This window comes from Mesoplodon mirus (assembly GCF_964341445.2).
Source record: "Mesoplodon mirus genome assembly, chromosome: 18".
NCBI lineage: Eukaryota > Metazoa > Chordata > Mammalia > Artiodactyla > Ziphiidae > Mesoplodon > Mesoplodon mirus.
Window position 1 is genome coordinate 44,676,726 of NC_138994.1, and position 23,857 is coordinate 44,700,582.

General features: G+C 44.0%; 1 pseudogene across 1 annotated transcript in view; it reads left to right on the forward strand.

Annotated features, from left to right (window-relative positions):
* The first annotated feature begins 3,955 nt into the window (after nt 1–3,955).
* Nucleotides 3,956–23,857, forward strand: part of LOC309793432 (myosin-13-like) — a 37,190-nt pseudogene continuing 17,288 nt past the window's right edge. The window contains exons 1-14 of the transcript in view: nt 3,956–4,158; nt 6,223–6,364; nt 6,450–6,606; nt 8,427–8,454; nt 9,507–9,615; nt 10,660–10,807; nt 11,753–11,823; nt 13,875–14,014; nt 16,740–16,858; nt 17,570–17,719; nt 17,838–18,008; nt 18,804–19,115; nt 22,909–22,982; nt 23,078–23,165. The product of the transcript in view is annotated as a myosin-13-like (transcript). The remainder of the gene's footprint in view (nt 4,159–6,222; nt 6,365–6,449; nt 6,607–8,426; nt 8,455–9,506; nt 9,616–10,659; nt 10,808–11,752; nt 11,824–13,874; nt 14,015–16,739; nt 16,859–17,569; nt 17,720–17,837; nt 18,009–18,803; nt 19,116–22,908; nt 22,983–23,077; nt 23,166–23,857) is intronic.

Consider the following 23,857-nt stretch of genomic DNA (forward strand, 5'->3'; position numbering starts at 1 on the left):
TAAAATTTGCAGCAGTGGAAAGTATTAATTTTATTACATCTCAATTTTATCCACATCTTTATAACATTCTACATGATCAAACAGGAAGTCCATGAAAAGCACTCCTTTTGCACACTGGACTTTGACATTTGTCTCAAGGAAAAACACATGTGCAGTTGTCTAAGTTGCAAGATGAACCAGCCACTTGATTCATGAAGCACCATTTTTACTGGAAAGAATGACTAGCGGACAAACTATTGTTTCTCAGACTTGGATATCTGGCAGTTTCTCAAAAGCAGTGAAGTGTGTTTACCCTTTCAAGGAAAACTACTGACAGTATTTTTACTAATGATATAGTTGAGTTTTCAAGCAAAAATTAAAATTTTGGAAGACTTGTATCTACTATCATTAGCTTGACAACTTCCTAATATTTGAATTTTCTAATGAGATCAGTACTGATATTAATGATTGTGATTTTTTTATACTGTATAATGAAACGTGCCAATATTTGGAAGTTCTGTATAATTCAGTGAACAATATTTTCCAAATGATCAATGTATGATGTTTACACATGGGTAAAAGTTTCATTCAAAGTTCAACACAGACCAACAGGTCATAATGTTTGTTGATATGGTTTCAGATTCCACATTGTAACTAGTCTTTAAGGAACTACCACAGAAACTACCACGTGTCAAGTTTTGGAATAGTATCTAAAAAGAATATCTGCAATTATTTGAAAGGGCAATTAAAATACACTTTGCTCTTCCAAATTATATATCTGTGAAAGATTTTCTATATCTACTTTAACCAAAAAAAAAAACAAACAAGCAAACAAACAACCATACAGCAACAGACTGAATACAGAAGCAGGCATGAAAATCTATCCATCTTCTACTCAGCAGACATTAAAGTGAGTTGCAAAAATGAAAGACAATGGTAGTCTTGCCACTAATTTTTTTGTTTTGGAAAATATAGTCATTTTCATAAAAATATGTCATTAATGTTAACATGCAATGAATTTGATAGGAATTTTAAATGAATTAGATTTTCTCAATTTTGACTTCTAATATCATAAGTATTGGTAGATATGACCTGGATAAACCAAACTCACTAGGTTCTCAATGATTTTTAAGAGTGTGAAGGGGTTCTGAGAAAACAAAGTTTGAGAATGGCTGCTGTCGTAAAACTCACTTAAGCCACAAAAGTAGGGACTATCTTCACAGATGAGGAAACAATATGGATGAATTCTTCCTCTCCACCAGGCAGTAACTGAGGAAATTTAAACCGCATGAAGCCTGCAAGCCAGAGGTCCTCTTTGTGATGCTATATTGAGTTCCAATCTCTTAACTATGAAAACTTAACCACGAGCACACAGATGGTTCAGCAGAGCCGCTGGCCAAAGTAAAATCGAAATGCAACTTATCCTGAATAAGATCCAGAGGGAAGCAGTTGCTCCCCTTTCTGTAGGACTAGATCCCCCCAGAATCTCAAGGAGGGATATTGAAACAACAGTCAGTTACCAATGAAGAGTAATTTCATCAAGTGTAAGATTGGGGGCGGGGGAAGTTCCAAGAGACAACTATAAAATGTTCAATTTTCCCCCTTTTAATAGGAAACATAAAAGGCCTTATTCAAAACATATGAACTATTTCTTTTTTTTTAAGCTTTCTTCTTTCTTTTCTTTCTTTTTTTTTTTTTAATTAATTAATTTATTTATTTTTGCCTGTGTTGGGTCTTCGTTTCTGCGTGAGGGCTTTCTCTAGTTGTGGCGAGCGGGGGCCACTCTTCATCGCGGTGTGCGGGCCTCTCACTATCGCAGCCTCTCTTGTTGCAGAGCAAGGCTCCAGACGCACAGGCTCAGTAGTTGTGGCTCACGGGCCCAGCCGCTCCGCGGCATGTGGGATCTTCCCGGACCGGGGCACGAACCCTTGTCCCCTGCATTGGCAGGCGGACTCTCAACCACTGCGCCACCAGGGAATCCCCTTTCTTTTTTTTTTAGAGAGCTAGGTTCAAGTATTGACTTAAACATTCAGCTTATTTATTTATTTATTTAGATGATGGGGGTAAGAGTTTATTAATTAATTTATTTATTTTTGCTGTGTTGGGTCTTCGTTTCTGTGCGAGGGCTTTCTCTAGTTGTGGCAAGCGGGGGCCACTCTTCATCGCGGTGTGCGGGCCTCTCACTATCGCGGCTTCTCTTATTGCAGAGCACAGGCTCCAGACACGCAGGTTCAGTAGTTGTGGCCCACGGGCCTAGTTGCTCCGCGGCATGTGGGATCCTCCCAGACCAGGGCTCGAACCCGTGTTCCCTGCATTAGCAGGCAGATTCTCAACCACTGCGCCACCAGCGAAGCCCGAAACATATGAACTATTTCTTAAGAGAGATAATGGGGATACATGTGTGTAATTGAACTCCATTTTATGGTCACTTACAGAAGAATGTATGGAAAAGAAAAAGCAGAGAAAGAAAGGGAGAAGGGGGAGAGTTGTGGGGAAAAGAAGTAGAGGGTCAGGAAGGATGCGGGAAGAGGTCCCGAGGGAACAGGAAAAGCAAATGCAGACGAGGAAAAGGAACCAGAAAAGTCACACAACCTGCAGGGGCCTTAGAAATGAGCTCGGCTTGCTTCTTCATTTTAAGTGAAATTAGTGGCCCAAAGAAGTTAAGTGGTTTGACCAAGTTCAGTGCCGGGACTTTAAGCCAAATTTTCTAGCTTCTAAGCAAGGAAAACACATAAAGAGAAGGTCTGTGAAAGGGGATGGTTTGGAAAGAAGTGACGGGAGGGTGGACAGAGAGAGGCAGAAAGATACATAAACACACCATACACGCACATGCACACACACACACACACACACACACGCTTAGCACTGAGTTCTAAAACAGGGAGGGAGACTCAAGAGGGAGGAGATATGGGAACATATGTATATGTATAACTGATTCACTTTGTTATAAAGCAGAAACTAACACACCATTGTTAAGCAATTATACTCCAATAAAGATGTAAAAAAATAAAATAAAATAAAAATAAAAATAAAGCAGGTATTTAATTAAACACTGTTTGTCACACCCCGACACTGCTACACATAACTAAAGTTTGGAGACCCCTGCCTTCAGCCCAGTACTTCTCGACTCTACAATGCCTGGAAATCACCTGGAGATCTTGTTAAAGTGCAGATTCTGGTTTTGTAATGCTGGGTGGTTCTGAGATTCTGAATAACTAACAACTCCTCGTGATGCTGATGCAGCATGTCCAAGGACCACACTTGGAGTCAGAAGGCCCTACACCAGCAGTTCTGAGTGTGGTCCCTGGACCAGCAGCATCAGCACTGCCTAGGAACTTGCTAGAATGCATATTCTCAGGCCCCCTCCCATACCTACTGAATCAGAAGCTCTGGGGGTGAAGCCCAGAAATCTGTGTTTTAACAAGCTCTCCAGGTAACTCTGGTGCATATTAAAATTTGGAACCATTGCACTAGGCCATAATGTCTCCTATCACCTTGTTGCCCGTAATTGGCTAAACAAGTGTAGCAGTACTTTCTGTTCAAGTCATTACTTTTCACTGGGCTATCTGAACTTTCTACTAGGAATTATCAACATTCCAATAATTCTTTTCAGACACCCTTAAGATTTGGGAATGACACCAAGATCATGGGGCTCAAATGTGATGTGTAATTAAGGAAGTGTTTTCTGAGGCCTCCTTTATTAGGCTCAGCTTGGCTTCCTCTAATTGGTTTAGACTTCCACACCTGGAGCTGGACTAAGAGACGTCCCCTCAAACTTTTTTCTTGGAGTAAAATATCCCCGTTAGCTCACCCCCACTTGCCCACTCTAGGCCCCTATACCAGGTCCTGGATTCCTCAGAACGTAGGTTAATCCCAGGAACTTTTGAATCTGGCCCCCTGTCTGAATGGAAATAACAGGATGGAGCTCCCCAAAGCTCCAGACTCAGCGGCCCTGGTCTTCCCAGCCCCTGCAGTCATGAGCTCTGATGTGGAGATGGCCATTTTTGGAGAAGCAGCTCCCTACCTGCGGAAATCAGAGAAGGAGAGAATCGAGGCTCATAATCGCCCATTTGATTCTAAGAAAGCTTGCTTTGCAGTGGATGATAAGGAATTTTATGTGAAAGGTATGATCCAGAGCAAGGAAAATGACAAAGTCACAGTCAAGACCCCAACGACCAGGTAAGTGTTGATCTCAGATATCCTTGCTAACATGGACATCCTCCTTTTCCTTTGGAGTAGAATAGTAGAAATTGCACGCTGGTTCATAGGAATCTGAAGATAGAACAAGACTCAGATGGATCTACTCCGAGTGAAGTCACAGGTAAAAACTGCCATGGCACATACCTTTGCTCTGGCTCTTTCCTTCGAGGACTTGGGCTTTGAGAGTTTTTATGATGTTTGCTTTGGAGAAAGGGGAAGGTGGTGGTGGAAGAGTTTGGACTGTTTAAGGGAGAGATTGATACAGATTGCTGCTGGATGGGCGAATATACCAGATAGAACTCTCTAGACTGCAGAGTGACTTACAGAGGGAGCTCCAGAGGCAGTGCCTAATTTAATGCAGAGAATTACACAGCACCATTCAATTCAATACTTACTGGACACCCATCACGTCTAGGTCACTGTGTCTACCACTTTGCAGATATGAGCAGATCTCAGTCCTGCTTCCCCAAAGTTTATCATCTAGTGTAGGAATCAAGAGTACATGGTGGGTATGGGGACTTCCCTGGTGGCACAGAGGTTAAGAATCTGCCTGCCGATGCAGGGGACATGGGGTCAATCCCTGGTCCCAGAAGATCCCACATGCCACGGAGCAACTAAGCCCGTGCGCCACAACTACCGAGCCTGCGTTCTAGAGCCTGTGCTCTGCAACAAGAGAAGCCATGACAATGAGAAGACCGCGCACCGCAATGAAGAGTAGCTCCCGCCGCCACAACTAGAGAAAAGCCCGTGTGCAGCAAGGAAGACCCAATGCAGCCAAAAAGAAATAAATAAAATAATTTTTTTTAAAAAGAGTACATGGTAGGTATGAATCGCAGTTCACAAATTCAAGCATACGAGACAGGTGATGGTGATGATGATGAGGAGGATGATGATGATGATGATGATTGTTATTATTAAACTTAACCTCTGGTGTCAGCCTCTTTTCACAGGGCCCGAAATAAATTTTCTGGAGTTACTATTGGGGTCCCCTCCCCAGAGCCATGCCACATTTTCAGTAATACCACATGGGGTGTCACTGCCCCCCTGAAGGATGTGCTAAGAAACAAGCCCCAGTTTCTGAATCTTCAGGACACACAGATTTTTCCGTCTCCCTTATGCTATTTTGGATGTCTCTCTCTCTCTCTAGTTTAGGGCAGTGGGGCAGAAGGGCTTCCTTTCCTCAAGAGACTTGGTCTATATCAACAAATCTCCTCCCTTTTACCTTTTCGGTAAAACCCTCAAAGCTCTTCTAAGGACTCGGGCTTTTGGAAAACAAACGCTAGAAAGGCTTACAGGCTCTCTCGCTTTTATGCCCTATTTTCTACCTTTCCTGAGTAATGGAATGCCAGTTGTATGCTTAAAGGGAAGGGAAAGCAGAGAGGGGAAAATTAGGTAATAGTCTCAAAATACTGTTCAGCCACGGGCCATGCTTCAAGTCCAAATGTTTTAACTATTAGAGCAGTGGTGCAAGGGATTCTGGAAGCCTTGAAAAGACTGGGGAGAGAAGAAACAGATCATGGAAGAGGTGGCACTTAAGAAGAGCTTTGGAGGTTGCTAGATGTAATTTCAATGTAGATATGTTCCAGACAAAGGGACCCACATGAGCAGAGGTACTGAGGTGGAGATGCACAAAATACACTGGAAGAGTTTTTTCCAATATTCCAAGCTTGATCTCATTGCAGCACTCACAGCAAATGGGGTAAACAGAGGCAAGCTGCTGTGGCCTTGGCCATCCTGAGTTCCACCTGGCCACCCTGAGGCTGAAGGGCTCTATAACTTTGCACACCTGTAACCCACTTCTGGCACACAGAATGGCACGCCGACTTGGGGGCATCAGACCAGAATTGGTTATACACTTTGACCAGACTTAGATTTATCAAGAACAGTTATTTTTGGATCATCTCTGGGCACAGAAATGATCCATAAAGTTAACCACAGTAATGGGGTAATCTCACCACAGTATCTCACCATTTTCACCACACTGGTAACTCACCACATCGGCTCTCCCACTCATCATCATGGGATTTTCCTCTCAATATCCAGACACTCACTCTGAACAGTGACCAGGTGTTCCTCATGAACCCTCCCAAATGACAAGATCGAGGACATGGCCATGACACCCCACCTGCACGAGCCGGCAGTGCTGTACCACCTCAAAGAGCGTTACGCAGCCTGGATGATCTACGTGAGCGCCCTTCAACATCTCTTTATTCCATTTCCTTCTCTGAGTAAAATCAAGATCCATAGGTTGAATTTTCTGATTTTCTCAGACCTACTCGGCCCTCTTCCGTGTCACCGTCAACCCCTACAAGTGGCTGCTAGCATACAACCCCAAGGTGGTGGCTGCCTACAGAGGCAAAAAGCGCCAGGAGGCCCCGCCCCACCTCTTCTCCATCTCTGACAACGCCTATCAGTTCATGCTGACTGGTGAGTAATTTCTTTAATCCATATTTTAAAAAATAGTTTTAGTGAAGTATTCAAGTCCTTTAACTGTACGGGTTCTTAGTTAATTACTCGAGCCCTTCACAGGCTTTGGTCATCCAAATGGTGCAATGACCAAAGTGACCTCAGGAGATTCAGAGGACGTCAGGATGGAAAGCCAGGGGCGTAGTATCTTCCATTACCAGTCACGGTTCTTAAGCCAGAGCTTGGGACTGAAGCCACACTGAGTACATGCTTCTCTGGGGGTGGATGTGGAGCACAAGGACATGCGCTGCCCCCACCTCCAAAGAAACCCCCAACATGAACACACTTGGAAGAGAGACTATATTAGTAGCCACTTAGGAATGCAAAGTTGGAGAAACGGGCACAGCAACTTCCCTTCACCTGTTTTCTCAGGCTCCCTCTTTCTCCTCCTTAAATTTCCAGGATAGCAGATGAAATAGCAGAGATGTGGTAACACTGTCGCCCTGTCATGCCTAACATTACTTCAGTCTGTTCAACTTTCACCTGATTTGACTTGGTGCAGAGAGAAGAAGTAGAAGCCAGCATCTGAGATCTGAAGATGCTTAAAAGTCATCCAGGACAATGTTGCCCAAACTTCAGCCGTTCCAATTTCACAGTTGCAATCCTGGCCATTTCTGCATATTCAAAATCTTTCCTTATAGTGACTGAAGTTCCGTCCATTTCAAAAAGGAAGAATAGGGAATTCCCTGGCGGTCCAATGGTTAAGACTCTGTGCTTCCACTGCAGGGGACACAGATTCGATACCTGGTCAGGGAACTAAGATCCCACATGCCACGCGGTGTGGCCAAAAATAAAAATAAAATAGGAACCAAACAAATCTGCCCTTTGATCTGGAGGAAAACTATTTTTTAAGAAAAGGAAGAATAATATCACTATTAGTATTAGTTTCTTAGGACTGCCATAACCAAGTACTACACACTGGGTGGCCTAAGCAACAGAAATGCATTGTGTCACAGCTCTGGAGCCTGGAAGTCTGAGATCAAGGTGTCAGCAGGGTTGGTTCCTTCTGAGGGCCAAGAGGGAGAATGTGTTCCAGGCCACGCTCCCAGCTTCCAATGGTTTGCTGGCCAGCTTTGGCATCCCTTGGCTTATAGAATCATCACCTTGATCTTCACTTTCATCTTCACATTGTGTTCTCATCTGTCTCCAAATTTCTCTTTTTATAAGGACACCAGTCATATTGGATTAGGGGCCCACCTACTCCAGTATGACCTCATCTTAACTAATTACATCTGCAATGACCCTATTTCCAAATAAGGTCACATTTTGAGGTACTGGGGGTTAGGGCCGCAACATATTAATTTGTTGGGGGGAACACAATTCAACCTATAACACTCTTGTAAATGGAAAACCACGGTCACTATCCACAAGTAGAAAGTAAAGGTGAAAGAAAAATGCAATGACAACAAACCAGTGTCCATAAATTCTAATTAGAAGCTGTGGCTTCTTACAAGTTCTAAGTCTGAGACTTGCTTTCTTTGTTGAAAAGGGAGATAAGAAAGTGCTAGAGAGGAGGTAAAGATCTGTGAACATGAATAACTTTCACACTGTGGGACTCACCGTTCACTTCCCATGCTGCCCATGTTACACATCCAGCATTTGGGAAATCTGCACAAATTGTCTCAGAGAAGACTAGACATGACCAGATCATCACACCACTAGTTAATGGCAAAGCCAGAACTAGAACTCATGGGCTCTATCTACCCCCAATGTTGCCTGATTTGTATATCCTGCCTATATGTTGTTTATTTACTCTGTCCTGCTTCCTTCTGCATTTCTAGATCGAGACAATGAGTCCATCCTCATCACGTGAGTCACCTGTGTTTTTGCCATGATGACTTGGAAGGGGCTGTCCATTCCTTCTGCTCTCCTTTATCTCGCTTACTTTTTAATTTTTTTTAATTTTTAAATTTTTTTTATTTTTTTAATTTTGCAGTATGCGGGCCTCTCACTGTTGTGGCCTCTTCCATTTCAGAGCACAGGCTCCAGACGCACAGGCTCAGTGGCCATGGCTCACGGGCCCAGCCGCTCCGTGGCCTGTGGGATCCTCCCGGACCGGGGCACGAACCCGTGTCCCCTGCATCGGCAGGCGGACTCTCAACCACTGCGCCACCAGGGAAGCCCTCACTTACTTTTTAAAAAAAATTTATTTTATTGAAGTATAGTTGATTTACAATGTTGTATTAATTTCTGCTGTACAGCAAAGTGATTCAGTTATACATATATATTCCTTTTCATATTCTTTTCCATTATGTTTTATCACAAGGTATTGAATAGAGTTCCCTGTGCAATGCAGTAGGACCTTGGTGGTTATGCATTCTATATATAATAGTTTGCATCTACTAATCCCAAACTCTCAATCCATTTGTCCTCCATTCCTCCTTTCCTTGGTCCCCTTGGCAATTACAAGTCTGTTCTCTATGTCTGTGTATCTCACTTTATTTTATTTTATTTTACTTTATTTGATTTGATTTAGTTTTGGGTGCGTCGGGTCTTAGTTGCAGCACTCGGGATCTTTTGTTGGGGCACGTGGGCTCTTCATTGTGGTGCACAGTCTTCTCTCTAGTTGTGGCGTGCGGGTTTTCTCTTCTCTAGTTGTGGCACGCAGGCTCCAGAGTGCGTGGGCTCTGTAGTTGTGGCACGCGGGTACCAGAGCACGTGGGCTCTGTAGTGTGTGGCACGTGGGCTCTAACTGAGGCGCGCAGGCTCAGTAGTTATGGCGTGCGGGCTTGGTTGCCCTGCAGCATGTGGGAACTTAGTTCCCTGACCGGGGATCGAACTCACATCCCTTGCATTGCAAGGTGGATTCTTAACCACTGCACCACCGGGGAAGTCCCTCTCACTTACTTTTAAATCAACAGCCAAGAATCCGGGGCTGGGAAGACAGTGAACACCAAGCGTGTCATCCAGTACTTTGCAACAATTGCGGTCACTGGGGACAAGAGGAAGCAGCAGCCAGGCAAGATGCAGGTGAGCAGCTTCCTGCACCTGGAAGGCTTGCTGGAATAAGAATAACTTAACTCCCAGGTGAGCACCAAGTGTTTCCAGGGCTTTGTGCTCAGCAGAGATGCACAGCACGAGGTCCTGCCCCAAGGGGTGTTTACGGGGCAAGGCAGGAAATGGCTCCACCTTGCAGACTCAGGCTCTAGCACCAGCTCCATCAGCAACAGCCGAGTGACCTTGAACAACTCCACATCCTCCTTTGGAGAAGGAATGGTTTAGGCCAGTGGTTCTCAAACTGGAGTGCACATCAGAATCACCAGGAGGGTTCGTTAACAACTGATGGCTGGTCCCCAGGCCCAGAATTTCTGACTGAAATTCCTATCTCACATTCAAAATCCTGGCATGTTGCATTTCTGTCATGTTCCCATTGTTTATGCTGCTGGTCCAGGGATCACACTTTGAGAACCACTGGGCTGTCAGTAGTTTCCAAACAGCTCTGAAGTCAGAAAGGCAAGTAATCATGTGGGGAAGGGGGGAAGGTGAAAACTCTGCTTTCCATAAGTGGATTTCTACGTAATAATTCTCACAAAATATTTTATGCAACTTAAAAATTTTTTTGAGAACCACTGTTTCTATCATATGGGTCACTTTCATTGCTCACAGTCTATTTCTACTTCTGAACCCGAATATCTATACAAATGGGTCCTGGTGCAGGCAGGAACAGAGGTCTATATTTTACAAATCCATGATTTATAATAAAATGTTATCAGAGAAGAAAGGCCGTCTGGGAGATTGAGATGTAGCGGGTAGTGCTCCAACCTGGAATCTGGTGTGGCCAGAAGCCACTTTGATGCTGTGCTAAGACCCCTTCTACGATGGGACCTTGAAGCCTCCTTGGGTGGGGTGGGGATGGGCCTGTGGGTACTCAGCACAACTGTACCTGCCACCAGCCTGAGCTGGGCGACATCTCTCCCTGGGCCCTTCCCAGAGCATCCACACTTTTGAGTCACTGGGAAGTGACTTCAGAAGACGTCCAAAGTCCTCTCTTTTCCTCTTCTCACTTATTATTAGGGAACCCTGGAAGACCAGATCATCCAGGCCAACCCCCTCCTGGAGGCCTTTAGAAATGCCAAGACCATGAGGAATGACAACTCCTCGAGATTCGTAAGACTCAGTCCAATTGTCAATGACGCCCAGAAAGAAAACCCTCTCCTCCAATGCTGAATATGAAAAATGGCCACATAAACTAGCATATACCTGGCCTTAGTTTACCCCCAAGTGCTTCAGATCAAGCTGCCCAACCGGGATATTCTGATAACCCTTCAAAGAATATTGTGTCTTATTCCCAGCCGAAGGAAGATTTAGCTGTCCTTCCCTAACTAATCAGCATCACCTCAGAGCATCCTGAAGTCACAATGGTTCAAGATTCAAATTCCACAAGTACAAAATGACTTCTCTGTGGTAAAATTGGTCTCTTCAGATGGAAGCATTTTAAAATACATAAGTCCATTGAACAGTATCCACTGACTTATTAGTCATGAAAACCATAGTGTGAAGTTAGTTAGCAGATCTGACCTTCTCCGAGTCAGGAGGTGCTGGGAGGAAGGAAAACCTGGAGGCAGCAGAGCTCAAAAATTGGGAAGAAGCTGATACTGAAGATATTGAAGGATATGTCCCGTCCTTCAACGTTTCACTCAGGTTTAGCTCAACCAAGATATTGAAGGATATGTCCCGTCCTTCAACGTTTCACTCAGGTTTAGCTCAACCAAGATATTGAAGGATATGTCCCGTCCTTCAACGTTTCACTCAGGTTTAGCTCAACCAAGATATTGAAGGATATGTCCCGTCCTTCAACGTTTCACTCAGGTTTAGCTCAACCAAGATATTGAAGGATATGTCCCGTCCTTCAACGTTTCACTCAGGTTTAGCTCAACCAAGATATTGAAGGATATGTCCCATCCTTCAACGTTTCACTCAGGTTTAGCTCAACCAAAGAGGCATTTACTTCCGACATTGGCAAATAAAAAGTATCCAGTCTCCTATCTAATTTCACTGGCCAGTAGAGCAAGTACCCAGAGGCACTTCCATTCAGCAGCTAGAACTCCTGAAGAGCGAACACATAATTCACATAAACCTCCACTGGTCCTTCATTAACTCTTCTTAGGCTTCATTCAGAAAATACTGAGAATACAAAACCTCTGGGATCAGCACCACTGTTACCCCCGTTTCATAAAGGTAGAAGCTGAGTCTTAGAAAAAAAACACACAATTTGCTCGAAGACAGTTTGTAAACGACAGTCTGAACCCGGATCTGCCCAACCCCAGAACTTGCATTTTTAACTAAAATACACCGTCTCAGTGCAATTAATCTCTACCCCGCTGGCTCTGCCCTCATGGAAGCTGTAAAAGCTTTTGGAAAGTGGTCTCGCCCAACACCCCAGGGGATCCTGCCCAGGGCCCAGCTCCCTGGCCTTCATTTTGTGACATTCCCAGGTGATGCTGATTGTTTTAAGGCAAGGAGAAAATGTTCATGTTCAAACAAACTTCATTTTACATTAGTCTGGCTATTATAGATTCTTAACCAGCTTTCCCCAGTCTTTACCAGCTGGGGAGGAGGGCTAGTGACTGATACAAGGTCTCCAGCCACCCTCCCCCACCCCCCGAAAGGCCCTCCTAAGGAATTCTAAAAGTCCCCAAAGTATCTCAGGTCCTCACCAGAGATCCCTGCCATCAGGGCTGCTGTTGCTCCTTCCTCCCACGGAGCTTCTCCAGGGTGATGGTTTATGGCCAGATGGAGGGGGATTGGTGCCTCCAAGTGACTGCACCCCCCAGAAGGCTCCCCGGCAGTCGCCCTCTCACCTGCTTCCTTTCAGCACTTGGCGAAAGAAAGTTCTTTCTCTATTTTCCCGCAGCCGCCCTCCCTAGGACACAGATATGCATCAGCTGGGATGGGATACGGATTCGGAGCCTCAGAATCTCTCCTCCCCTCTGTCAGCTCCTGGCGTGGACTCTCCCTCCCCCGACTAGGGGGCGCCACCCCAAGAGTGCCTCACGCTTCAATACCATGGTCTGTCCCGCCAGCTTACCTGACACATCCAGACATGTTTCAACTCCACCCCTGGGCATTGCTTAGGCTTGGGCTGCAAACCCTGCTACACAATCATATGTATACCCCAGAGAAGGATTTTCCAGTTTAAACCATTGTGGTAGAGCAAGAGGTTATAAAACCAAATCAGCATCTGCTATAGGCTTTGAAGTGACCCAGCGCTGCTCCGGTCCCCTTTTTATCACATCCTCCCTGCAGGGAGGTCCCTCAGAACCTCAGTGCTTCACCTAGAAATTTGGAAAAGTCTGCACACCTATAGGGTTCTCATAGGGACTTAATGAGATAACATAGGGATGGTGCTGTCGACTTAAAAAATATTCACAACCTAAAAGTTGAGAGTTATGTTTTATTTGGTGGGGATGTTTAGGACTTCAAGCCCAGGAGGCAGCATCTCAAGTAACCCTGAAAGAAGTGCCCCGAGGAGGCGAGGGGGCAGCCAGGTTATACAGAAGTTTTGCCACAAAGGGCAGGTAGTCTGAACATCAAAAGATTACTGTTGGTTAAAGAAAACCAGCAATCCCAAGTTAAGGAATTCAGCACTTTTCTCTGTGTGGGAAGATGCCAGAGTCTGAGCTCACCGAAATCATTCCTTTGACATGCACCTCAGCCATCTGGGGCCAGTATCCCGTGTTTTCACATCCTGAGTTTCCTCAGGGCTGCAATCGCTGATGACTGTGACATCCTTTGTTTACTGATATGGCAGGAAATATTCCATTTCTCAGTGCCTAGCCCCCTACCTAGCTCCCTTCTCATTTGAAAAATATCTTCCCTTCCCGTTCTAATAGTCTCCGGTGCTATATTATCTCCATGATGAACTACACTGTAATTCCTGGGTTGCAATGCAAAGTCCGCAAGCTCTGGTATGGTGCCTGTGAAAGTACATCCTCCCAGCATCACACAATGTTCCCCAGTGTTCTCATCCAGAAAACAGTGCCCACATCTATGCACAGTGGAAAAGGATTCAAATCAGATTATTCACATTTTCTTCCCATAATCTTCACCCACCCACACAAACATGTTCAATTAAGACATGGTTTTTAAGCCCTAACTTGTCATACCCCACCTGTCATCCACTTACTGGGGTAAATGCTGTCTCACGTGCTATACAAAATGCCAGGGAAAAGTAGCATTTGGGTCCCTGAGGCCTGCTGTGACGGCTGTCCTTTTTTTCTAATTCCAAGAATGCCACGGACATCCTGGGCTTCAGCTCAGAGGAGAAAGTTGGGATCTACAAGCTCACAGGCACCGTGACGCACTACGGGAACATGAACTTCAAGCAGAAAACAGCGGGAAGAGCAGGCAGAGCCAGACCGCACCGAAGGTACCACATCTGGGAAGGGGCCAGAGGATTGCCTCTCCCCCTGAGTTCACGTGTGGACTGGGCCACAGGAGATAAACTTTGTGTTCAACTCAAGGGCTGCTCTTAGAAAACCATACAAACTGAATTTGGGTTGTCCAAAGCTTTTTGAACATGCGCCGGGGAAGTCCATTCACTTGGTCAAGGAATCATTTAGTGGAGATGCCTGAGAAAACAAGAGCATCATCTCATAAGTGAATAATCACTGTGCACTCTCTCTCACCATCAGTTTACCTGGTATCTCAGGGTGGACATTTATGAGAGGTTATGGTTGAGTGAATTTCACTTTCTTTCTGCGCTTACGTATCATCATTAATATCCAGAATATTGTCCTACTCCCTGAGCCTAAAATAAGAACCTTGGGTAGGCAGCTATTAATTTAGGTTAATAAATTAATTAACCTAAATTAATTAGCTGCCAATTTAGGTGGCAGCTGAATTTCTCCCTCCTATCACTTTCTCTTCCACCTCCTACATCTGTTGAACTGACCCTGAACCAAGGACTGGTGAACAAATCTTCCTCCCCGTGACTCTCACCTGGATGATCTCACCACCTGCCTCTGCCTCATCCCAAAGAGGCCTGGAAACAGAGCAGAGGGCAGTGTGGGGGCTGACCGACGGCCAGACCCATCGCCATACACCCTGCATGCCTCATGCCTCTAGTTCTTCATCTTACAAGCTCCCAGAGTAAAAGGCTGGTTTATCCCTAATAATTCTACCTTTTGATAACATCCCCACACTGCATGAAGCAGTGCGTCTGGCACCCCAGATGAGAAAAAGGAACAATAGCCATGAATTAAAAGGCCAGGAAAATATACATGACTTTATCACTGTCCATAAAGGCTCTCCTGATCAGCTTAGGTTTGTCCAGGATGGTCTCCCTTGTTATTAACTCACAGTCAACTGATTAGTAACCTCATCATGGGAGTGATATCTCGTTACATTCACAGGTTCCATCCACACTCAAGTGAAGGGGATTATACAGGAAATGTACACCCACGGGTGCATTGTCCTCCCAATGGTGCATGCGAAGTAACAGGAGAAAAATTCAAAGTGTTTAGAGCAGGGAGCACTTCTGATTGGGGGTAATCAGGGAAGACTTCCTGGAGGAGGTGAGGGACATTGACTTGGACTTTGAAAGATGGGAAGGATCCTAAAAGGTGGGGGGGCGGGCAGTCTAAGCAGAAGAAATGATGAGCAAGGGGGCTAAGGAAGGGATGTGATGGGGATAGAGAATAGAGATAGAGAGTGGTCCACTTTGGTTATAGAAGACGATACGTGTAGTGGATTTGTAAGAGATGGGAATTAAAAAGCGATTATTTTGGCATCAGTTTGGAAAGGCCTTGAGTGCCAGGATACATGGTTTAGAATGTATGTGATAGACACCAGAAGCCGCTGACGCTCCAAGCAGCAGCAGAGTATGTGTGACAGCCTGGAATTAATCTGTCTGTAGTCATGCTCACCCAGAGGGTGGAATGTAGGAAAAAAATGTATCAGGCTCCTCAGCACAGGCGGACCATATGGATATGTATCACGGCAAGGTCCCAGACCCTCTTCCAGCACTGGCAGCCACGTGTTCAGTGTTTAGAAGCAGAAAGAGCCTGGCAAAGGGGAAAACGGTGGCTGTAACCGGGGCCTGAGCTCCTCTGATGATGCTACCAACCCAAGTCAGTGTTTGTTGAGTGCTTACTATATACCAGGACTGCTTCACAGCCACCCAGTAACATAAGTACTGTCACTGTCCCCCAGTTGACAAATGGCAAGACTGAGGCATAAAGGAGCAAAGCCTGAATTTGAATCCAGGCTCTTTGCCACTTTACTATTCTACAGTCTTAGAAACCATAGAGAGGCAAGCTATTTTTAAGGTGAAATGAGCAGGACTTAGATGCCTCTCTCAACACTGCATGTCAGGGGTGAAAAAGAAGGATGCACCACCCCAAGCTTTCAAGTTTAAGTAACCAGAAGAATAATGGTAAATGGGCAAAGTAGGAAGAAGGGATGGTTTGAGCAAAGAGTAAAACACACAATTGGTCTCTTACTAAGTCCTTCACAAACACTGCCCTGGATGTTTATTAACTTGGCTCCCGAACCAGCAATGAGGCGATGGTCCCAACAAAGGAGGAGCTGTCCTTGGGAAGCAGCATTTCTTTACCTTTTCTATGAGCTCAGTGCAGGCAGCCCGGTCCATCCCAAAGTCAACTGAACTAGTGAACTATAGGAAATTGCCCATATTCAACTGAGCTTGACCATCTCCAAACACTTGCAGGTGGGGTGAAGGTTTCGTACTTCTCTCTCAGCTGTTAGCACGGCACTTTGCAGAATTAGGAAGGTGCCTAACTTATATTAACTGTCCAAATGGTGCTTCCTTTACTCATATACCATGTTGCTGTATTATCAGACTCCAACAATACTACGTAACCATATGTTTTTTAATGAAATTTAAATATCAGTCAGTCAAGATCAACCTATTTCTAAAGATTGTATCTAGAAGGCAAAGTGAAAGTTCTTGAAAACCCAGGACCCTGGATTATGGGGTTGAAACTCCATTCGTCAAGTCCAGGCCTGGGGCGTGTAGGAAAACATAAAAACATCCAAAAGGATTATAGGAAATACTTCTAGGAGGACCCAGGGCCTAACTGGCTGTTTTAGCAGCTGCTGACTGTGTGACACCATTTCTCCTCCTCCTTCAGTGGCCGACAAAGCTGGGTACCTGATGGGTCTGAATTCTGCAGAAATGCTGAAAGGCCTGTGCTGTCCAAGGGTGAAGGTTGGGAACGAATATGCCACGAAAGGGCAAAATGTCCAGCAGGTAATGGAGATGCTCTGAATCCGAATGACTCACGTATTTTGCTATTTTAACCGCCATCCTAAAGTTCTTTCGGTTGCAGGAATCAGAAACACATATGAAACTGGCTTCACCATGAAGGGGGAATTCATTCTTAGGCCTCAGGGGTAACTCAAGGAGTGCCTTGGGTGCCATGAGGGTCTGGAGCCAGGAAGTGAAGAGCCGTCCAGAGCCAGGCAGCCTCTCTCCAGCTCCTTCTTGGGGCACCGTGGGCTGTCTTCTGTCTCCTGCTCTGTTGTGTTCTCACTAGGTGGATAAGCTTTCTCCACCTCTCCTGCCCGTGGCCACCCCAGAACTCCCAAGTTTACATCTCCGTGGTTCCAGCCTCACCCTGAGACTGAGACCAGCATCTTTTGATCCCAATTCCAAATTCTCAGGAGAGACACTCCGTTTAGCCCAACTTGGACCAAATGTCCACCTCTGGTTCAATTAGGTGTGGCCGGGGGTAGAGTCACGTGTTATAACCAAGGTTGGTAGAAAACGATCTTTGTAAATGGGATACACCTCATGGAACTGAGCAGATGTCTCAAGTAGATTTAATATTAGACTGAAATATATGAAATTGCCAATCTCCAGCTGCTTTTGACTTTCAAGACGTGAACTTTGTATGTTTCAACTTAATACAATCATAAAAACATTAATTTGAGGGTTGAGTGGGTGTTCTTTTTTTTCAAGGTGACCAATTCGGTGGGCGCTCTGACCAAAGCCATCTATGAGAAAATGTTCCTGTGGATGGTCACCCACATCAACCAGCAGCTGGACACCAAGCAGCCCAGGCAGTACTTCATCGGGGTCTTGGACATCGCTGGCTTTGAGATCTTTGGTGTGAGTTGTTTGCATCAATGACAAGCCTCAAAGCACCCTTCCGCTTTGTGTCTGCTTTGCTGAGTCTCCACTGGATCTTCCAAACTCACTCAAACTCTTTGGTATTCGAAATACCCAGTTCAACAGCCTAGAGCAGCTGTGCATCAACTTCACCAACGAGAAGCTGCAGCAGTTCTTCAACCACCACATGTCCGTGCTGGAGCAGGAGGAGTACAAGAAGGAGGGCACTGAGTGGGAGTTCATCGACTTTGGGATGGAACTGGCCGCCTTCACTGAGCTCATTGAGAAGGTCTGCTTCCTTTTCTCAGATCACAGATCACACTGCTGACCCATATTTAAAAGAAAATCATAACACTCACTGTATACTCTGGTAAGAGATTTCTACTTGTAACTAAAATCAGGAAAATTCCTTTGCCAACTCCAAGGTAGGTATTCTGGTAAAAGGAGACTGAATCTTTTCTAGAGAGTCCAGAACTCTACATTTCCCCACAGTGTGCAATGCAAGCCTGATACTTAAGCCATCTTTCCTTATAAAAGAGCTCTGAGGAGAGTATGTTTTACTTCTTATTTCTTTGTCAGCCTTGAAGTCATCACTGCTGGCATCTGAAATTGGAATTTCTAGTGCTTTAAAGAAGAGGCTCTCAGTTGTGTCAAAGACTTGCCACAAGTACTTTTAGTAAAACTGCACATTTCCCTAATCTCACTCCTAGAAATACTTTTGGGTAAGTGTGGGGTGGAGCCTTGGAATATCTGCATTTTTACCAAGTGCTTCTGACACAACCCATCTGCAAGTCACACCTGGAGAAATATTGCTCTAAGGCCTTTGGGGCAAAGACACAAACTCCACCAGAACTCCTTCCTTGTTTATCTTACTCTCCATCATACCCCGGAGCCCAACACCACACCCGGATCTTGATAGGTACCTGATAAATATTTGTGATTTAACAACTTCTGACCAAAGAAATGAGTTTTCACTAACAGTAAAGAATGAAATGATGAATTTACTCAAATAGGATCATTGTGTTCCACATTATTTCTACAGGCAGACAAAATTCAAGTGTCACGTTTCTTTTCATTCTCTCAGCCTATGGGCATCTTCTCCATCCTGGAAGAGGAGTGCATGTTCCCCAAGGCCACAGACACCTCCTGCAAGAACAAGCTGTATGACCAGCATCTTGGAAGTCTGCCTACTTCCAGAAGCCCAAGTGGTTAAAGGCAGGGCTGAGGCCCACTTCTCCCTGATGCACTATGCAGGCACCGTGGACTACAACATTGCCGGCTGGCTGGACAAGAACATGGACCCCCTGAACGAGACCATGGTTGGCCTGTACCAGAAGGAAGTCTTTGCTGAAGCTGCTGTCCTTCCTTTTTGCCAACTATGCTGGTGCAGAAGCAGGTGAAATTTTTTTTTAATTCCCCCTGTGGAAACTCTGTGTAATTACTCATAACTCATGGAGAACCAGTAGTTGGACATGAGCTTCATGTTGAGCTTGATTTATTTGTCTGTCTCTGATCTCTGTTTTTCTTTTTCCTACTTCTATTCTTCCTGTTCCTTAAGAGATTAAGCTCTAACCATATGACCCAGCAATTCCACTCCTGGGTATATATCCAAAAAAAACCCAAAAACACTAATTGGAAAAGATACATGCACTCCAATATTCATAGCAGCATTATTTACAATTGCCAAGGTATGGAAGCAACCTAAGTGTCCATCACCAGATAAATGGATAAAGAAGATGTGAGATATATATATATATATATATAATGGAATATTACTCAGCCATAGAAAAGAATGAAATTTTGCCATTTGCAGCAACATGGATGGACTTGGAGGGCATAATGCTAAGTGAAATAAGTCAGACAGAGAAAGATAAATACTGTATGATATTACTTATATGTGGAATCTAAAAAATACAACCAACTGGTGAATAAAACAAATAAGAAGCAGACTCACAGATATAGAGAACAAGCTAGTGGTTACCAGTGGGGAGAGGGAAAGGGGAGGGGCAATACAAGGGTGGGAGGGAAAAGGGTTATTATGGGATTATATGAAATCATGTTGTGAAACTTGTGAAAATTGTAAAGCACTGTAGAATTTAAAGAAACTTTCATTCAATAAAAAATAAATTAATTTTTTTAAGTCAAAAAAAATATTTTTTAAAGAGATTGAGTTCTATGGAGGTGAACAGGGCCTCCCAGTGGACACAATAGCCAATACCACATTCTTTAATAGTTTTTTTTTTTACTGAGATATAATTCATATAGCATAAAATTCACCCTTTAAAAAATTCAGTGGTGGGACTTCCCTGATGGCGCAGTGGTTAAGAATCCATCTGCCAATGCAGGGTACACGGGTTTGAGCCCTGGTCCGGGAAGATCCCACATGCTGCAGAGCAACTAAGCCCCTGCACCACAGCTACTGAGCCTGAGCTCTAGAGCCCATGCTCCGCAAGGAGAGAAGCCACCGCAATGAGAAGCCCGCGCACCACAATGAAGAGTAGCCCCCGCTCACCACAGCTAGAGAAAGCCCGTGCACAGCAACGAAGACCCAACACAGCCAAAAATAAAATAAATAAATAAATTTATCAAAAAAAAAATTCAGCGGTTTTTGGTATATTTATGGGTTGTGCAACCATTACCACTACGTAATTCCAGAACATTTTCATCACACCAGTAACCCTTTAGCAGTCACTTTCCACCTGCCTCCTTCCCAGCTTGTGGCAGCTGCCAAATTACTTTCTGTCTCTATGAATTTGCCTATTCTGGATGTTTCATATAAGTGGAATCATGCACTATATGGTCTTTTGTGTGTCTGGCTTCTTTCACTTAGCTTAACGTTCTTCAGGTGTCCATGTTGCAGCAAATGTCAGCAATTCATTTCTTTTTATAGGTGAATAATATTCCACTGTGTGGATCTTACACGATTTTGTCTATCCACTCATCAGTTGATGGATCTTTACGTTTTCTCCACTTTTGGGTACTATGAATAATGCTGCTATGAACATTTTATAGAAGTTTCTATGTGGACATTGTTAATGCTTTTGGGTACATACCTAGGAATGGAACTACTGAATCATATGGTAACTCTATCTATGTTTAACTTTTTGAGGAACTTCCAGACCATTTTCCCAAATGGCTGCACAAGCCAGTATCACTTGTTAAGATTACCTATATATTTTTTAAGTAATTTCCAGAATAAGGTTTAAAAATTATGGACTATTTTAAATGCATTAATTTAACAAATTAATGTTTTTAATTCATGCAATATTATCATTCATTAGATAATTTTTTACAATTAATGTCTAGTGTATTGGGCAGTATAATATAAAAATGGGGGCTTCCCTGGTGGCACAGTGGTTGAGAGTCCACCTGCCGATGCAGGGGACATGGGTTCGTGCCCCGGTCTGGAAAGATCCCACATGCCGCAGAGCGGCTGGGCCTGTGAGCCATGGCCGCTGAGCCTGCGCGTCCGGAGCCTGTGCTCCCCAACGGGAGAGGCCACAACACTGAGAGGCCCGCGTACCACACAAAAAAAAAATTAAATAAATAAATATAAAAATGGGCATAACTTTAAACTTGAATGATGAACACCATCTTCAAATCTAATTAGGGCATCTCTGTAACTGTATTGCATAATCTCACTTAGCAATGATGCCAGGACTCTAAACATAAGCTCCTGTGTAGGCATGAACCTGGAGAAGTGGCTTTCCTGCCTCTCCTCCCCACCCAAACACATGGTCATGCTAGACCCTGGGGACAAAGAGGGTGGAGTGAGAGGAGGGTGGGGGAAATGAAATTTCCCCAAGGGCTGAATCTTGATTACATATCAGAAGCTAAATCTGAAATTGAGCCATTCAGAAAAAGTAGACCCAATATCACTGATGTCACATTAAGCTGGGTTGTTCCTTCTAGACAAGAAAAAAACTGACTTGTAGAATATTCTGAGAAACTTCAGTTGTATTACTTTCAGTTACTTCCTCATGAAGAGATAAACAGGGACTCAAGAATTTTTAAAAGGGACACTCATGAAAGAAACCACACTCACCAAGAGGAAGACCTCAATCTTGTCAACTATTCAGCTGGATTTCATGTCTGATGTCTAAAGGAAAAGATTCTCCTTGGATACCGAGAGTCTAAATTATACTCCCAGTTAAATGCCACCCATATCCCACCCCACTCCGTTCCCACAGTGATAAAAATCAGTGTTCCCAAATCTGAGTAGTTTGGAGGAATTTTAAGAATCAGAATACAGAAATGAACAAACCAAAAAACCCTTAGCTCTCCGATGTCAAAAGAAAACCAAACTCTCACTTCAGGGTTTGGAGGAAGTGGTTTAGAAAGGCCACCAATGACAAAACGGGGCACTGTTAGTGGATATGTAAATTTGCACAGCCACTACAGAAAACAGTATGGAGATTCCTTTAAAAATTAAAAATAAAACTACCATATGATCCAGCAATTCCACTTCTGGGTATATACCCAAAGGAAATGAAATTACTATCCCAAAGAGATACCCCCATGTTCACTGCAGCATTATTTAGAATAGCCAAGACATGGAAACGATCTAAGTGTCCATTGATGGATAAATGGATAAAGAAGAGGTCATATATAATGGAATATTATTCAGCCATAGAAAAGAATGAAATCTTGCCATTGGCAACAATGGACCTTGAGGGCATTATGCTCTGTGAAATAAATCAGACACAGAAAGACAGATCCTGTATAATCTCACATGTATGGGGAATCTTAAAAAACCAAACTCATAGAAACAGAGATCAGATCTGCAGTTGCCAGAGGTGGCAGGTGAGAGGTGGGAAAATTGGGTGAAAGGGGTTAAAAGGTACAGACTTCTAGTTATGACATAAATAAGTTCTGTGGTTGTAAAGTACAGCATGGTAACTGTAGTTAATTTCACTGTGTTGTATATTTGAAAGTTGTTAAGAGAGTAGAGCTTAAAAGCTCTCATCACAAGAAACTGTAACTAAGTCAAGGGATAGAGGTTAAGTAGCCTTAATGCTGTGTTCATTTTGCAATATATACATATATCAAATCGTTATGTTGTACACCTTAAACATATACAGTGTTATATGTCAGTTACATCTCAATAAAACTGGTGGGGCAGGTGGGTAGGAAAGGCCACCCCTGTGTCCTCAGGACTCACCGGACACACCCTCTGTGTCCGTCTCCAGGCGACGCCGGGGTGAGCAAGAAGGGTGGGAAGAAGAAGGGCTCCTCTTTCCAGACCGTGTCCGCTGTGTTCAGGGTTTGTTTTTTGGCAACTTCCACATTTGGTTGTATTTCTGCCCAGTGCAACGGCGTTTGCTGAGGTAAATGTGCTTCTTCTGGTTTGTGTCCCAGGAAAATGTAAACAAACTGATGGCCAATTTAAGAAGCACTCATCCTCACTTTGTGCGACGTCTGATTCCCAATGAGACCAAGACTCCTGGTGAGTAAGAATCCATCAGAACAGGACTCCCTGAAATGTATGCAAAATTCTGTGGGTGTGGGTATGGGTGCACACGTGAGTATGTACATGTGTCTGTGTGCACGTGAATGTGTGTTTCCCTGAGGACAGGATTACGATAGCCTTTATCACTTCTCAGTCTATGAAATAGGGCTGCCAGATTTAGCAAATTAAAACCACGAGACGCCCCATTAAATTAGAATTTCAGGTGAGACAATGAAAAATTTCTTAGTATAAATATGACCCATGCAATATTTGGGATGTACTTATACTAAAAAAAAAAAAAGTATTTACTGTTTCTCTGAAATTCAAATTCAACTGGGCATCCTGGGCATATTTTATCTGGCAACCCTACTATGAAATTATATCCAAAATATTATCTACATATATAGGTACATTAAATCCATACCTTTCATAAGATTCTTAAAAACCTTTCCCCCCAAAGTGAAGAGCCACTATATTTGGCAAATAATCAGCTTAGGTGTTCCATAATAAAAACAGCATCAATAACAACGGTTTTCTGAGCCTAATGCAGTCCCATTATGATGTTATCTCTACTGTTTACAGCAGCTCACTGCAAGATAAGCATAATCATCTCCATTTTATAAATGAGAAAACTAAGAGTCTGAGACCAGATATATAGACATAGAACACCATGTGGTACAGTAGACCTT